Source organism: Xenia sp. Carnegie-2017, unplaced genomic scaffold, assembly GCF_021976095.1.
Source record: "Xenia sp. Carnegie-2017 unplaced genomic scaffold, XeniaSp_v1 HiC_scaffold_47, whole genome shotgun sequence".
In the NCBI taxonomy this organism is placed as follows: Eukaryota; Metazoa; Cnidaria; class Anthozoa; order Malacalcyonacea; family Xeniidae; genus Xenia; species Xenia sp. Carnegie-2017.
This window is the reverse complement of record NW_025813512.1, coordinates 121,138-138,812: the sequence shown is the minus strand read 5'-3', so window position 1 is coordinate 138,812 and position 17,675 is coordinate 121,138. Positions and strand designations below refer to the sequence as shown.

Genomic DNA, 17,675 nt, shown 5'->3' with positions numbered 1-17,675 from the left:
AATGATATGAAACTTCATGTATCACAGATTATAAAGTATATGCGCGCGCAATGTTTTTAATTTTCTACGGAACATACAACAATTTTCTACGGAACATGTAACATTTTTCTAGGGAACAGTAATCAAGTTTGTACTGAACCCGTCACTAAAATTGAAAACTGTTCTTTGTTATTAGTGGAATACGGTTGTTTTGCTGAAGTTGACTACTTTTGTAAGGCAAACTGTCTTTTTATTATTGAATCAGAGGCGTAGCTAGAGGGGACGCCGGGTACATATGTCCCTGGGCGCCAAGGTACAGGGGTGCCAAAATGAGGCTTACAAATTCTTACAACAAGGGTAAAAAACCGGTCACAAGCAAGATTTCAGCAGCGGCTGTGGCAGACGCAGTGAACTCGACATTTAAATAACTGGAATGATAGCCAAAAAATATTTGTCGTCATCACACGTCAGGCTCTAGTCTCTCGCGTGTTCATTTTAATTTTTTTAAATCATTTGTCCCTTGGTAATGGTAGAGTTCGGATCTTGTTCAGAGCGTAAAAATAACGAAATTTTTGGAATGAAATGTTCACGTAAAGTGAATCAAAGTGATGAATCGAGAAGCAAGGTGAGGTGAACTTAGTCGATCTGCTCATACGCTGAGGTTTTCCTTTAAAACATATCAAAGTTTTTAAGGATATTCAATTATTGATATCGAGATGACAACCATTTAGTATTTCAAGCACTATCAAAATCGATTAAAAATACAATCGCTCTGTAAAAAGTAAAAATGCGAGTTATAGACTCAATATTTTTTATAAAACTGGATATTCAAGTTTCTTTCTCGAAAAACAGATCTTTAAATCCACTGAAATGACAAAAAATACAAACACTGTCTGATACCGTTTGAAAATTTACCTTCCGATGTAAGAAAAATTTTGCTTGAATATTTTCTCGTCATATTTTGTTATTGTATTGTCTATTTAGCATACAGTGTAATTTTCAGTTGGCTTCCTCGTTACAAGTTGTAAGTTACAACGAACTCCCTGTAGTAAAGTTTCAGCTGTAAAAAATAACCTTTTGCGAAGAGTTGGCCTCGTGTGTTGCTTGTCGTGATGTTGTTTATATGTCTATGCTTTTGCAATTTCTATTCAAATTTATATTGGCCGTGTATGTTTGGCACTCAAGGAATAAAACTGACGTACAAACCGCGTGAATATTCGACTTTGAAGGACTGGAACTGACGTACAAACCGTGAAAGAGACTAGGACTTTGGCTTCAATTTTATATCTATAAAATGTATTGTCGTTACCATTCCAGACATATGTATCTTTGGAGTTCACTGGGCAGACGTCATCTGATACGCTTGCCCAATGACTACTATAGATATAAACACATACATATACAGAGTGGTTTTTCTACAGTTATATGTCTTCTAGTTTCATTTGGTCAATTTTTACCAATGGTATAACATTATAAACTTGTTTTTCGCTGCACTCAGTGATATAATAAAATATTTTTAAATTTTATTTAGTCATGTCAGGAAGAAAAAGAAGTGGAGCTGAAGGTCGCAAAAGAAGAAAGGAAGCCGAAATAGCATCCAAAAAATCAATTATATTACTTGCAGGTTTTTTAAAGAAAGCCAAGAAAGAAGCTGAAGCTGCAATCTTCAATTCTTCAGAATGAGAAGACTGCGGTTATCAACCACCTGTTTCAGAACATGTCGATGCTAATGATGAAAACATTGATGACTTGGAGAAAAAATTGATTCAAATAGATATTACTATAGACACTGGAAAAAACACCAAAAATACTGAAGACCAAGAGGTCTAACATAATGAAGACCTTGTTGATAGTAACAGGGAAGATGAGGCAGAAGAAATTTGTGATAGAAAAGTTGCAAATACAAATACTCAATATGATGTGGTTCCTGCTGTACTAAAGTTTCATGACGTTGGTTACTTAGAATTCGACGAAATGACAAAGCTTCCGCGAGTATCACAATTTCTTGGCAATGAAATAATTACTCTCGGATCCTTACCTTTCAGCATACAGAAAATCTATCATCAGTATACAGAGAACGTTCGATTACATCGGCATAGCTTAAACGTCAACTAGTGAATGGAGAGGAAGTAAATCGGTCATGGCTGCTATATTCACCAATCAATAAAGCTGCCTAATGTTTCTGTTGTCTACTATTTACATCATCGACTTGAAATTCGCGAGCTGCGTTTGAGTTAAAAAACGGTTTCAACAAGTGGAGAAAGCCAAAAAAACTAAAATGGCATGAAAACAATCCTAGTCATCGCATGGCTTTTATTAAATGGAAGGAAGCTGAACGACGGCTAGTTGGTGGTACAGGAATTGACGCAGTCGTTCAAGCGCAGATTCATTTGGAAAACAACGCTGGCGGGATATATTACAAAGAATACTTAGCTGTATTAAATTTCTGGTTTCACAAAATTTGGCACTACGTGGTCATGAGGTAAACTTGAATGCCCAAAATAATAAAAATATTGGAAACTTTTTCGCGCTGATCAAACTCGTTGCTCAGTATGACCCACTATCGGCAAAACACGTCCAACACGCAGAACGAAATCCCGGATCAGTTTCCTATTTGTCATCCGAAATTCAGAATGAATTTATTCATATACTTGCATCAACTGTAAAGAGCAAATCGTTAAGTGATATCAGGAAGAACAAATACAACGCAATCTTAACGTCACATTTTTTGCGACACTTGAAAGTATATATTCATTCTTCTCTCATTCAACAATTCGTTGGGAAGAGTTAAAGTGGTACTAAGACGAAAACTGAACGTTAAAAAATCATCGATTTTAGCATTCAATAGTTTAAACACATATCAATTATTGCTTTCGTAAAATTTAAGCAAAAATAATAGTATAACGAGGGAGTTATGAACATTTGAAATGTCTAATTTTCATGTCCGCCATTAAAATCGGCCATTTTGAATATTTGCAATCAGCAAAGGTCTGTGACGTCATAGTCTTAACACAGCAAGAAGCGCACATTGGAAAGTATACAAAGTAATACATAAATAGAGCAAAAAAATGTCAAATTCATCGAGATCTAGCTCGCTTTCTGAGTCTTCGATCGAGACAAACGCATCGATTTCTTCATCGGAATTCATGACGGCAAATTCGGACGAATCTAATTCGGAAATTTTGCCATTTGCCGATAATATTGAACCGCTTGCTTCGCCCGATGAAATTGCTGAGTACGAAGCTGCAGTCGCAGAAGAACAGCAGGTTGAGGACATGCTGCAAGATCGTTTTGATGCCCGTGTTGATGTTACTTCATGGTAAGATGTCATTCTTAGTGTGTTACTTTGATCTGAATCGTCTGCCGTTAGCTATGATAACTTTATGGAAACATACAATTTGGCCAATATTAAAGGTGTGAATGTGGCCATTGTTCGTTGGATCTTGTTGTCAACCCTCAAGAGTGCGGATGCTGCATGGAATTAGAGCAATGCCGTGGCAAAATGAATCAGTTCGAAGTCGATGAAAGGACATGCATTTTGGATCACCCTGGCTTTAACGAAGTTTGCCTGAACGAATTTGTTCTTCAAGCAGCTTCGTTAGGTTTAAAGACCAAAGGTCATCGCAGTTATGCGACCGTTTTTCGAGATGGTCAAAAGACCAGAGAGGAGTAAGCCTTTTTCTTTGTGAAAATTCTAAAAATATTATTTTGTGCGCCTGCGTCTATGTTTACTTTTTGAAATTTATAGGTTCTTTCGAGCAGTATCGTACAGACAACTCGTGCGTCTTGTATGGGACTTTACAGGCAGCTCCAGACATTTCCGTGTAATTAGGTGCATCGGGCGTGATCTGTTGGTCCTGTAAGAATATTGAGGAATAGTTGTTTTACGAAGTGCACGTATGTGTGAAGAGCAATTGTTGGCTTTACGTATGCATCATTCTCAGATTGGTCTGAATTTCAGTTGTGCCTTTTTCTTCTTGAAAATAGCACGAATCTTCTTTCTTCATGCATGATACAGACACTTCATTTTGTATTTCCTTTAAAACCTTAGTATAAATGTATATTATATATTGAAAGTTTGCCTGGATGTATTATTGGTTCTCTCAAATTGTGAAAATTTATCATCTGCAATATGTGTAAGTATATAATAGTTGTAACTTGTGCTAACCTGACGCCGCTCTCTTGACGTTGTTGGTGTTGGCGATTTCTTCCAAATAGTAGGTACGGCACCAGGTTTGAGCCGTCTAGTCATACCACCCAAATGGAATAAACGCTCAAAACAATCATCCGAGAAGTGATTCGAACAAATCATAAATCGAATTTCGCGCGAACTCGGATTAAAGTTTGCGCGCTTCGTCTCAACAAATTTAACCCAAATTCTTCTTAAAGACTCGTCGTTTGGGCTTTTATGTAATGAAATGCCTGTACTTCTATCAGACGTATTACTGCAATCTTGCACGACACAGCGTGTTGAAGGCATGTTAAAAATTGAGTTATACAACCTTTATATCTCTATTTGTATATAGTGTTATATTGTAAACAGCCGCGAGTTAAGACTATGACGTCACAAGCACCTTCCTTCTTGAAAATTCAAATATGGCGCATTTTAATGGCGGCTCTTAAAGTACAAGTTTTATCGCTACGTAACTCGAGCAGCATTAAATACATTGCGCTAAAATTTCGCCAGAAGAGATTTTTACATACACTATTAATCTATGAAAAAAACGGGAGGCAAAATTTTCGTTTTAGTACCACTTTAAAAAGAGCTCTTCCGACAACAGTAAAACGAAAGTCTGAAACACGCTGGAGTGCACGATCACAAGCTGTTAAAGCTATCCATGAAGGACTGGATGAACTAGTAAGATTGCTAGAAAAATTATGGGAGGACTCTACTATGACCCCTGAAACTAGAAGTGGTCAACAGCAGTTACATGCCCGCCTATTGAATTTTAGTTTCATAGTTTTATTACAATTCTGGAATGCAGTTCTTGGGAAAATTGATCTGGTACAGAAGCGCCTACAGGATCCTACAATGAATTTCAGAGAAGCTGCAATTGACATTTAAAAACAATGGTCCATTGAAATGTGAACTGTTTTTCCGTATACAGTAAGGTTTACAATGTTAATGTAAAAGAAAAGGCGAATAAACACGCAGGAGGGGGCGCCAATTTTATAGTTTGTCCCCGGGCGCAAAATACCCTGCCTACGCCTCTGTATTGAATCAATTAATTTACAAAATGAAAGAACTATTTTCTATAGATTGAACGTGTCACTAATGGGCCACCGTAGTAGAGTCACCAGAGCGCTGAAACCTATAAAGGTGAGCTTTGCTTAAAGCGAAAGCAGTGAACGTCTCTTCATGAGACTCTCCACACAATCCGAGAGCGGTCAAACTGCGCAAGCTTAGCGAGCGTAATATACAAAGTGTATAACAATGTGCCCTCCCGGCTATCACCATAGTAAAATGGTGACTCCTGCACTTGGGACACAGGATGTACGGTTACACATTGTATGGATTATTTGTAGTCTCCAGAGCGCTCAAACCAATAAAGGTGAGCCTTGCGTTAAGCGAAAGCGGTGAACGGTACCATACGATGTACGGTTATGTATACATAAAAAATGAAGGTTTCTCCGGATTGTTTTAAAAATTATTTTATTGAGCTTTCGACTCGTTGGTTCGAGCCTTCATCAGAATGAGGAATTACTATTTACATGTGCTTTTAGCTTGTAGACGCTTAGAGCGTCTAATTGCATTAGCGGGTGGATTAATGTGATTGGATGGGATGAAATGCGTTGCCATGGGTTTTGGTGTATTGTTAATATGATCGGTGTTAATATGATCGGTGTTAATATTATTAGAGCGTAATATACAAAGTGTATATACAATGTGCCTCCCGGCTATCACCATATTATAATGGTGACTCCTGCACTTGGGACACAGGACGTACGGTTACACATTGTATGGATTGTATTGTGGAGTTGCCACAGTGCTCAAACCTATAAGGGTGAGCTTTGCATATCGTGAACACGGTGAACGTCTCCATATGAGACTCTCACAATCCGACAGTGCCCAAACTACGCACGCGCAGTGAGCGTAATATACAAAGTGTATATTCAATGTGCCCTCCCGGCTATCACCATATTAAAATGGTGACTCCTGCACCATCATAAAATTAAATTTATTACTTAGACGACTTTAAAATAATCTCCTCTACTAACGATTCTTATGAACTCTCTATTCATGAAAGCCTTCTAATCAATAAATACAAGCCTTCACTTAATGTGCCAGGAAACTCCATTCCACTTAACCTCTTTTAATTTCCCTTTATTTTACTTCATAACTTCCTTATCATATATCAATTTGACACCGCCTCCTTTAGTAGTAATTTAACACCTTTTTGTAAATATAATATCTTGTCTTAACATCCTATTTATTATTTGTCTGAAGATGCCTTGAGTAAATACGAAACGTTGCAATAAATTTAATTTTACAACTCGTTTTTTGGTGTATTTCTATGGCTCTAATCAAAACTTTATGTTGGGCATTAATTTTTATCACACGAATTCGATTTCCGCTCGGCAAGTCTCTCGCTACTATTTTCAATCGGAACTCTTGAATTTCTCGCGGCATAGCCGAAAGGAATAGGCATAAAATAAGGATACTCATCTCCATCATCACAGCTATTTTGATTTCTTCCTTATAAAAAAAATTAAAACAGCTCAAACATTGTCACGGATATTACGAGTGGCGTAACAAAATGTTGATGAATTTGATAAGCATTTGTCAAAACAAGCTTAAGAAAGTAAAAGCATGCAAAATTATGTGACTGAAAATTTGCTAAGCGCATGTACAAGTACCAATTTCAGAGCTTGCTCTGTCACAAATTAATTGAGAATTAATCTTAGCATGCGTAGTTAACTCCACAAAATCTCCAGGTACATGGTCATGGCAAGGACCAACTGTATGTACTAGCAAAGATTATATAGTAATTAGCTTCGCTCTGTCACAAATTTTCAGATAAAACATCTGCGCATGCGCAGTGTGCATAAGCATGCGCACCCGACATGACCAGCTGCACAAGTTCATGGTCATGGCAACGACCGACTGCATCTACCATTGAGTTCTATAAGACCTGGAGGGGACACGTCAACCAAATTACTATAAATTATTAGCGCGTCTTAAAGAACTCAATGGCATCTACTAGCACCGACTTTGAAGTAAATACCACACTTAGTAACAATTTAATAGAGAAATCAACTGCGCATGCGCTGGAGCATATGCACCCCACTTGAATAATTTTTGATCGTCATGGCAACGACTAACTATATGTACCTGCTCTATATTTGTGGCAATTAACACACTTAGTCGCAAAATATTAAAAAATCATCTGGGCATGCGCAGTAACGATGTCAATCATACCACAACTTTCGTAAGCCTTTAAATTTGTGTATATATATATACAGCTAAAACTTCATATAGTAAATGTCAACTAGCAGTGGAAACTGGGTGCGATATAGTATGCAGTGGCTTAGGGGCCCAGACTTCGGTGGCGACGTCACTCTCCTGCGTACCCCGAGCAAAGCCTATCGCAGGTGATCTCGGGTCTGATGGGCGGAAGCTTGCTATTGGCATCTCCCAAGTAGGATAGCGTGGAGGGGCCGAAATCTCCTACCGAAACGTTAACATGCGGCGTTCTAGTGCCTTGCGCTTAAGAAGGTATCGGGAAGCATGGACCGAAAACGGGGTTTTTTGCTTTCGAATTTTATCTTTTTGTTTTCATATAAAATAAACCAAGCAATGTTTCAATTAACTTCTTCCGACACTTATAATTTAAGACAACCTTAAGCATGTTTTATACAATTTTTATTGGTTTATATCTTTCTCATTTAACTCTCTCATTTACTGTTTCTCATATATCACGAGTAAACCATCCATGGGCTTCATGGCATACAAGAATTATCTGATTCCCTTAATTAACATGCGATGCTATATTGCTCAACTATCTTGGGGTAACGCGAGGGAGGCATGGACCGAAAACGGGATGTTTTGTTTTCAAAATTTGTCTTTTCTCTTTACAAGTATTGTTCTCATAAAAGAAACTAGAACATCCAAGGATACTGTAAAGATTCAAACAACTTCTGCCTTTTTCACTTATAATTTGAAGCACTCTAAGCATGTTTATACGTTTTTTACTTGTTACCTTTTACAATGTAACTTTCTCATATTTCTCTTGTGATGAACGAGAGCCTGCTTATACAATGACTGTCTCATTATAAACGAAAGCACCCGTGGGCTTCATGGAAAAAAGGGATTATCTACTTTTTTATAATAGTTTCTACAAAGATAACATTTAATAAGACAAGCAGTTTGTATCGTCTAAATTGAAACTCGCTTTTAACCATTATGTTATAAAACATTGATTCATTTTGGATAGTAAATTTCTTTTTACCTTACAATATTTTCTTGATTCAATCTAGAAAGTAACTTCTTCTCTTCTCGAGTAATTTTGCGATTAAACAGCACAATTTCAGGATTCAAAGGATTTCTTTTTATCACATAGAAACAGCCGTCCAATTTATTACGTACCTAAGCTTATATAAAGTATATCCAAATCACAAACGAAACTACCTTCACATGACCAAATTACTGTCCATATAAATGATGTATGTAATAAAAAGCTACCTTGAAAACTTAAGAAACCCTTCTTTTCGCAATCATCTGCAACACCTCAAACTCAATCGGAACTCTTGAATTTCTCGCAGCGTAGCGGAAAGGAATAGGCATGAAATCAGGATACTCATCTCCACCATCACAGGTATTTTGATTTCTTCCTTACAGAGAAAAATAAAAACAACTCTAACATTGTCACGGATATTACGAGTGGCGTAACAAAATGTTGAAGAGTTTGATAAGCATTTGTCAAAACAAACCAACACCAAAATTAATACCAAAATCAATACCAAAGTCAGCACCAACACCAAAATTAATACCAAAATAAACACTAAAACCAGCTCCAACACGAAAATCAATACCAAAATTAACACTAATACCAAAATCAATACCGAAATCAACACCAACACCAAAATCAATACCAAAGTCAACATCAAAGCCAACACTAATACCAAAATAAATACCAAAACCAACACCAACACCAACACCAACACCAACACCAACACCAACACCAACACCAACACCAACACCAAATCAATACCAAAATAGTTTTTGTCCAAAAAGTTTCTTAACATATTACACAATTCTAAAATATTACACATTAATGCACAATATTATTTATAAAACGTGTTAAATATCTTTCTTGACACTACTATGTCAACAAATTTTGTTCTCATGCAGCATTAAACAAGCATGAAAAGAAGCCAATGTTTCATAATTTCAGTAATAATTTCAACAAAAAATATTGTCCACTTCAGCAGTTGGTTATGGATTGTTCTGAATAGTTTTCAATCCTGTTGAATTATCTTAGTTTAAATTATCTAAAAATTTCCAACCAACGATTTGGATAGCACATATCACAGCATTTTTGAATTATGTTCTTTTTTGTAGCACACCAAGATATCTCTATCTAATTCAAAATTACGTGTACATCATTCTGTTCTAAGACATCGGCCAACATCATGGCAAAGTTAACTACAAACTTTGTCAAGATTTATCTATCAGTTGACAGACATACCATAGGCGGCCCAATAAATCACTTAGCTAAATTGTATAAACAAACGATAACTCACCCCATTTCATTGTAACAGACCGTGCGCTGCAAAACTTTGTATTAATTGATTATATATATATATATATATATAAAGTGTATAACAATGTGCCCTCCCGGCTATCATCATAGTAAAATGGTGACTCCTGCACTTGGGACACAGGACGTACGGTTACACATTGTATGGATTGTATTGTAGAGCCACCACAGTGCTCAAACCTATAAAGGTGAGCTTTGCATATCGCGGACACGGTGAACGTCTCCATATGAGGCTCTCTACACAAGACAGTGCTCAAACTACGCACGCGTAGTGAGCGTAATATACAAAGTGTATATACAATGGGCCCTCCCGGCTATCACCATATTAAAATGGCGACTCCTGCACTTGGGACACAGGACACAGGACAAATCGGAGTAGTCTTGATGTCATTTCTGATGTTCCGTTTATATAGGGCAATGTCACTATTTTTACTGGTTCGTCTGTATCTTCGTTAGGTTTTTCAGCTTGTGGTTTGTTGTGTATTTTGTTTAATATTTTGTTGATAAAGTTTCGTGGGTAATTGTTGTTTATGAATGTGGAGTATAAGTAGTTGCGTTCATTCTTCTTGGCTTCTTCTGTATTGCAGTGGGTTTTAATCCTGTTAACTAAGAGAGTTCATATGCAACTCATTTTGTGTTGTGTTGGGTGATTACTATTAAAGTTGAGTATTTGGTCTGTGTGTGTTTTTGCGGAATACTTGTGTGTTTAATGTGCCGTCATGTGATCTGGTAAGTAGAGTATCTAGGAAGGTAAGTTGTTTGTTCTGTTCTTTGTCCATGGTGAAGGTTATGTTCTGTGTGGTGTTGTTTATTGTGTGTAGAATGTGTTCTGTTTTGTCTTTCTCGACGATAGCAAAGATGTCGTCAACAAATCTTCTCCATAGTCTGATGTGTGTGTTGTTAGTGACTGACTGCTTTTCAAGGTGTTGCATAACAGCTTCTGCAAGGAAGGTGGATAAAGGAGAACCCATTGGTGTTCTTGAGATTTGTCGGTAATACGAATGTTGGAAGGAGAATTCAGTGGAGAGGCAGAGCTCGAGCAGGTCGATGATATCGTCTTGGTCTAGTTCGGTTGTGATTTTCCACGAGTTGTTGTTAGTAAGTAGTTGGTTTGTGACTTGTTTGGCTATGTTTAGTGGTATGGATGTGAAAAGTGACACTACAACATAAGATATCATGATTTCGTTTGGTTTTAGTTTTACATTTTTAATATTAGTGAGGAAAGTGGTGGCATTTTTGATAGTATGATGTAATGATTTGACTAGTGGGTGCAGAATATTAGAAAGATATTTTGATAATTCATACGTTGGTGATTCAGGAAGAGATACAATCGGTCGTAGCGGGTTTTCTTTGTGAATTTTTGGTAGTCCATAGAATTTGGCGGTGGAGGAGTCGTTGGGTCGGATTCTTTTGTAGACGGTTTCGTTAAGTTTCTTTTTGTCTTTTAGTTGTTTTAATTTCTTGTTGATGCGGTTTGTAGTGGTTTTGTTGAGGTCTGTTTGGAGAGGTTCATACGTGTTGGTGTCTTGTAAGAGGGTCTTCGCTTTGTTGATGTAGTCTGATTTGTCCATGATTACGTTGTAAACGTTCTCTGGTATTGAAGAAATACGTTGTAAACGCGACAGGCCAATTTGAAACACTGTTCTACACTTTATCTTCACAAACATTTAGTTTGCTGTAACGTTTCACACGCTAAGTAGCTCTAATTGAACACAAAATACACTACAGCTACCCTCAATAAGAAAATGCAGTGTTTCCCTGTGCTTACCTTTTATTTAGCGATGAATGTCGTCATAATGAGAATCGTAATGAATCGTAATGAGAATAATTCTCTGCTGTCAAGAAGAACATTATTTTAAAACATTAAAGACAACAAGTGGAAACACAAATACAAAAATGGACTATGGAGGATAAAGTTTTTAGATATCATGGTTAAATAAAACTAGCGAAACTTTCAATAAAAGATCACTCCTGACAAATCATAAGACTGGAGCATATAGTGACTCAAGTTTCAACATTCGATCACTCCTGATGAAGACACTACGCTAGAGTATATGTAAACTTATCTTTCAACAACATATCGTTCATGCTCAAGATATTAGACTGACGTACGACAATCTCTAATGTCATATAAATCTCGATAAAAAATCTGGTCCCCGGAGTTGACATGCTATCAGATAGGCAACAAACAAAGATGAGATAGCTGTACAAACCTGTATTATCGCAGCAAAGCTTCAAATCTTTAACAAGATGATTATAGATGTATAACACGAAAATAGCGATCAATATTAGTAAAGTTGGCTTAAGGATGTAATTTAATGTAAATATACGTTGAAATTAAACAGTTACAATTAACTATATCGTATAAATATCCTTCCCTATTTAAGATAATGTACACATTATCCTCAATAACGAACTATACACATTGCTGCATTTGACCTCGGTGTGTTGGGAAACGTCATGTAAGGAGTCTCAAAGTACCAATATAAATTAGCAAACTTTGTGTGACTTAAATTGAGCAATAAAAAATCTTAATCTTCAACAAAGCATATGGATTTCTATGAATGTATATACAATCGTTAAAAGATCACGCTTGCACGCTTTTTCTTCACCAACTGAGCAAAGATTCTCTTTTTCTTTGAACTGCTTGTCAACAATCATTGAAAGATTATTCAAAACTCTTCTGAGGTTATCGTTTGTGCCTATTACGTAGGTTTGAGGGACAATATAAGTACATGCATGTTGAAGGCTTTAATTCGTATTACTTACTTTCGAATACAGCATGTGCAAGGAATGGTAGTTTACGAAGAGTTCGACCACTTAGTTGATAACTTTTCTAAAAAGAAAATGAGAGAAAGAATACTTCGTAGGTTTATCACAGTGAGACGCTTGACTGCTCCTTGCAAGTTCAAAAGGAGAAGGGCCTCCCAAAGAAACCTAACCAAAAGTCAACCAATATTCGTGATTATTTGAGAGTGGTCCATTACTTGATAACTACTGACTACGATAACAAAGAAAAAACATCTTTACGCCTTAAATGTGGATGTAACACAAAGTTAAATTTAATTTATGTTGCAAGTATTAAGACGGTATATTTTAAACCTCAGTCCCAAATTATTTGAGAACTCATCTCAACATGCACAAACAACTCAACAAACTGTTCGAGTTTACAATCATGGCAATGACAAACAGAACAAGCTTGCATCTTTCAGTGGTTCACTTGGTCACATATTGGGAAATCATAAATTTCAATCATAATGAGAAATTTAGTCATTTAACAAATTTTCAATTTCATAGTGATGGCAACAACAAGCTGGATCTATTTTCATCGCTTTCTGAGTAATTAATCGCTTGGTCACAAAAATATAAGAAGATCATCTGAGCATGCGCAGTACGCTTGGGCATGCGCAGCACGCTCAAGCAAAGTCCACTTGACCAATTGTCCGAGTTGATAGTCATGGAAAGACCAACTGCATTTACTAGCATCAATTAAGGAGTATATAACTTGCTTATTAACAAAGTATTAAAGATATCAACTGAGCATGCGCAGTTAAATTGATTGGCTGCCAATGTTCATGGTCATGGCAACGACCAATTGCATCTACTAGCCCGATTTTGAAGTAAATAGCATGTTTAGTAACAATTTAACGGAGAAATCATCTGCGCATGCGCTCGAGCATGCGCAGCCCACTCGACTAATTGTTTATAGTCATGGCAACGACTAACTAGATGTACTTGCACTACATCTGGGGCAATTATCCCACTTAGTCGCAAATTATCAAAGAAATTATCTAGGCATGCGCAGTTGTGACTTTAATAATACCACAACTTTCGTAAGCCTCTAAATTTTGTATATATAAATATAAATCTATAGCTTAGCAGTAAGCTGGTATATGTAGTAGCAACTAGTGGAAGCTGGGTGCGATATAGTATGCAGTGGCTTAGTGGTCCACACTTCGGTGGCGACCGCACTCTTCCTGCGTACCCCGAGCAAACCCTATCGCAGGTGATCTCGGGGTCTGATGGGCGGAAGCTTGCTATTGCATCTCCCAAGTAGGAAAGCGTGGAGGGGCCGAAATCTGCTACCGAAATGTTAACATGCCGCGTTCTAGTGCCTAAAGGCTGAAACACATTAGGCAGTCGCTTTAGTCGCGCGTCTAAAACTACCGCTTTGCGTGGTTACTAAGCTAGTAGCGTAGTCGCGTCAGCTAGTCGCTTTGAAAGTTCAACATGTTGAACTTTTGACTTTGGTCGCTTCAGTTTTACACTGATTGGCCAATAGATACATTTTAACTTCCTAAATGCATATCATATTTCCTGTCATAAACATCATACGAAATTTATAGATTATACCTTGGAAAACGAAGGCAATATATAGTGAATGCAAACTGGAATCTTTCAGTTTTTATATGACTTATCAAATTTATATGACAGAGCTCTACATACACAATTAAGGACAAATATAAGAAGAGAAAAAACACCGTCAATTTTCGTCAAAATAAAATTTCGTGTATTTTTTCAGTTGTACCTTAAATCCAAAATTTGAGTGGCTGGTGATATGATACTGGTCTGTGATGAAACGGTGAACATTAATTTTGATTATTAAAAATTATCTACAATGCAATCGTTTGCAATCAATTTCTATATAGCTGCACACCTCTCTATTTAAGCAACATGTTTGTATAACTTGCACAAACGACTATATTGTGGTATGGAAATAAAGCAGTAGACGTAAAGGTACAAAGTACTGAGAAGAGGGATATACTTCACGAGGCAAATTGTTGTTTTATATTGTATATGATGACAGGTTGCGGTAAGCCATTTCGGCGTTCCTTTGGCCAGAAAACATAATTGACCGGCAGCCATTTCGTTGATCACGTGCACAAGAAGACATAAGTTACATACAAACAAATAGTGCTGTTTCAACTATATTTTTTCTTATCCTGTGGTAAAACATTGAATACCCTACCCTTACAAGTTCCTTGATGCAAGAATGGTAAATTCTTTGTAAATAGCTTTGGCTGATGGCGGACCAATATACTGTTTGATGTCGGCTCTGTGGGCGAACAAATAGCGAAGTTAGATGAGAAAGTGAATTAAAAAACTTTCGAGTCACAAACATATTTTTCAACCTGTCCACGAACGCAACGTCTATGGCTCTAGTTATGTTCGATGTTGTCAATATAATTACATTAGGATGTCTGAAATAAGAAGAAAACAACATTGGGGAAGACTAGGTTTAGCAAATAAACGCATAAATGTAGTTCAAATCAAGACTTCTGTAAATACGTAATTGATAGATAATAAGTATTTGACTGAGCAAAGTTGTCATCAAGCAGGTTTGTTCATGTCATATAAATATTTTCGTACTTTTACTCCCTGTAAAAGCGACAACTTTGTAGAGAAAGAAATAATACATAGTTCTAAACAAAGCAAATACCATAGTGAATGGTAAATGTAATATAATAAGTTGATAAAGACTGTTGTCTTGGAATTATAAATATCGGTAGATTGTAAATTTTCATTTAGCAGACGTTGACACCTGAGGAGTAGTCTGCCGAAATGCATCGTGTCGTTTAATTTAGAACTATTGGGTTAGTGCTCTTTACTTACAACAGTTCTTGTAAGAACTATCAACTTATTATATTACTTTTACCATTTACTATGGTAATTGCTATCTTTAGAACTATTTTCAGATTTGTCACCACGACAAAGTCTCTATTTTATTAAATAATACATAACGCAACAACCCTGCCGGCTGGCCTCGCCGTTCATATAACCGAATACAATCTCTTAGTTCACTAAAAAATCCATGAGAACGCAATGTTCGCCGAAATGCATATTCTGCTTATATTTTGCATTTACCGTTTTATATGGTCAATTTGAGGAGAAATGCATTCACAACACGAATGGCATCTGAAGGTTCTTGTCCGTTCAACGCAGATTTTCTTGCCGATGTTAAACTTTCAACCTTCAGAAGTATAAGCAATGGATAGCAAAGGTATTTTCCTCAAACATTATCGACAAGCGTACATGTGCTTCGGGTATTTCGTGAAACAAGAAACACAAATAGTAAATGATTTCTCATCTATCTGACCATGAGCATTAAGAAAGAAATGTTTAAGCAAAGTTTACCTCGTCGATAAGAACGCAAACTAAAGCTTATTTGTCGTCAATAAACTCTTGAATTTTCTGAAACATTTTCATCACTAACTTTCCACTCTGTTTGTAGGGAAGATAATGTCAATGTACATTTTAAATTACAGATGCTATTTTCAATTGATATGATCATTTTGTGATACGGAACTAGATTTATTAACTTCAACGACATCTCAATCCCAGGTATATAAATGTCAGTTTTCTAAACTGATATTTTGATGTGAGCCGTGCATTTTACATTGACAGGGGGTGACGACAAAGGTTTCACGGAAAATTTATGGCAATGTAATTTTGGTTCCAGAGGATTTTCGCACTCGGTGATGTTGCTTTGAGCTATTCAAAATGATGCCTACCTCGGAAAATAAACTGTGAATGTTTATTTCAATAAGCTGGCCATAGTTAAATCTAAGGATTCAAAAGTAGAAACACACTTTAATTTATAGTTCATAATCCTTAGGTAGACGACAATTTCATTAAAATCAAAGTAAAGATAATGCCAAAAGAACATCTTGTAAACTTAAATAAAGTTACAAAGCAAAACAATTGAAAGTGTAATATTTACATTTTAATCGTCTTGTTTTCTAAATTTGATGTTGAGTTTACAACATGTCCTTTTTCGGATTATACTTTGTATTTATAATTCACGACATAACAATAAAATTACGTGGCAATATTAGTTGCAGTACACACATGGATAGTAATGGATTGCGATTTACGTAACATCAAAATAAAATGTAGTGTTTTTACCTTTTAGAAAGTCGTATGGATAATTTTTGAGCAAGCGCCTTGCATAAGGATGTTTCACCAGTACCGGTTGGCTCTGTGAAAGTTTTAAAGTAAAGCTCAACTCATTCTTCTGGATATTTGCAGTAGATCACGTGAAGACAAACATGATGTACTATGAGTGGTAAATGCTGGTGTTTGATTGGCTTTTGTTTGTTTTCGAGTGACATCACAGAGGTACACAAACATGGTAGCCTTGACGTCATTTCATAGTTGGCTCGTTAAAACACCATCACGTCTCTCGCGTTTCATTCTATATGATTGTAGCTAACTTATTCTTATCAATACTTTGATATGTGATTTTCCAATCTGGAATGTTATGAGTGATAAGAGATTTACTCCGTTAAGATGAGAGTTGTTACAAAGTCAACACACGCAAAAATAGAATCTAATTTGATTCGTAAAAAGATACACGTGATGGACGATGACGCAAGGACTCACGTCTGGTTACCAAGGAAACTAACTTACCATGCAATAAGATAACTTTATTTCACGAGATGATGTTGAAATCCACGCCTCTAAAATATGATTCAAACACGTGACTAATATATACTTTGAAATGTCATTGTTTGGGAGTGATTTTAAAAGATGGAAAACGGACGATTTTGCAATTTGGCTTCTCTAAAAGTCTTCAGTTCAATAGTTTCATTTCACACGACAAACCTGTCGGAGAAGAGAAGTGTCGTTGCCGCATATTTTAGCAACTAAAAAATAAGATAAAATGAGATACATGAAATATCATAGTCATGGCACGACATATACTTTCGTAAATAAATTAGAACAACAAAATTTTTAACATTTTTAATCGATATAACTCGCTAGAATTGCTGAGATGTGTATTTTAATGTTTACTAAGTAAGCTTTGTCACCACTACGGTGCACAATGTCATCGCTTGCGTAAACCTTTTGAAAATATTAGAGATTAATAAGTTAGCAGATCAGTAACTCCGTTGATCAGTAACTCCAAGTACATAATGTACATTGGAAAATAGG

At 36.4% G+C, this 17,675-nt stretch overlaps 1 long non-coding RNA gene and 1 pseudogene across 1 annotated transcript; one reads left to right on the top strand and one right to left on the bottom strand.

Moving 5' to 3' along the window:
- The first annotated feature begins 10,435 nt into the window (after positions 1-10,435).
- On the top strand, positions 10,436-14,497 carry LOC124456407. The gene is made up of 2 exons (XR_006952257.1): positions 10,436-10,838; positions 14,263-14,497. It is a non-coding gene; the product is annotated as an uncharacterized LOC124456407 (long non-coding RNA).
- The window catches only part of LOC124456401, a 53,753-nt pseudogene continuing 47,162 nt past the window's right edge, over positions 11,085-17,675 (bottom strand).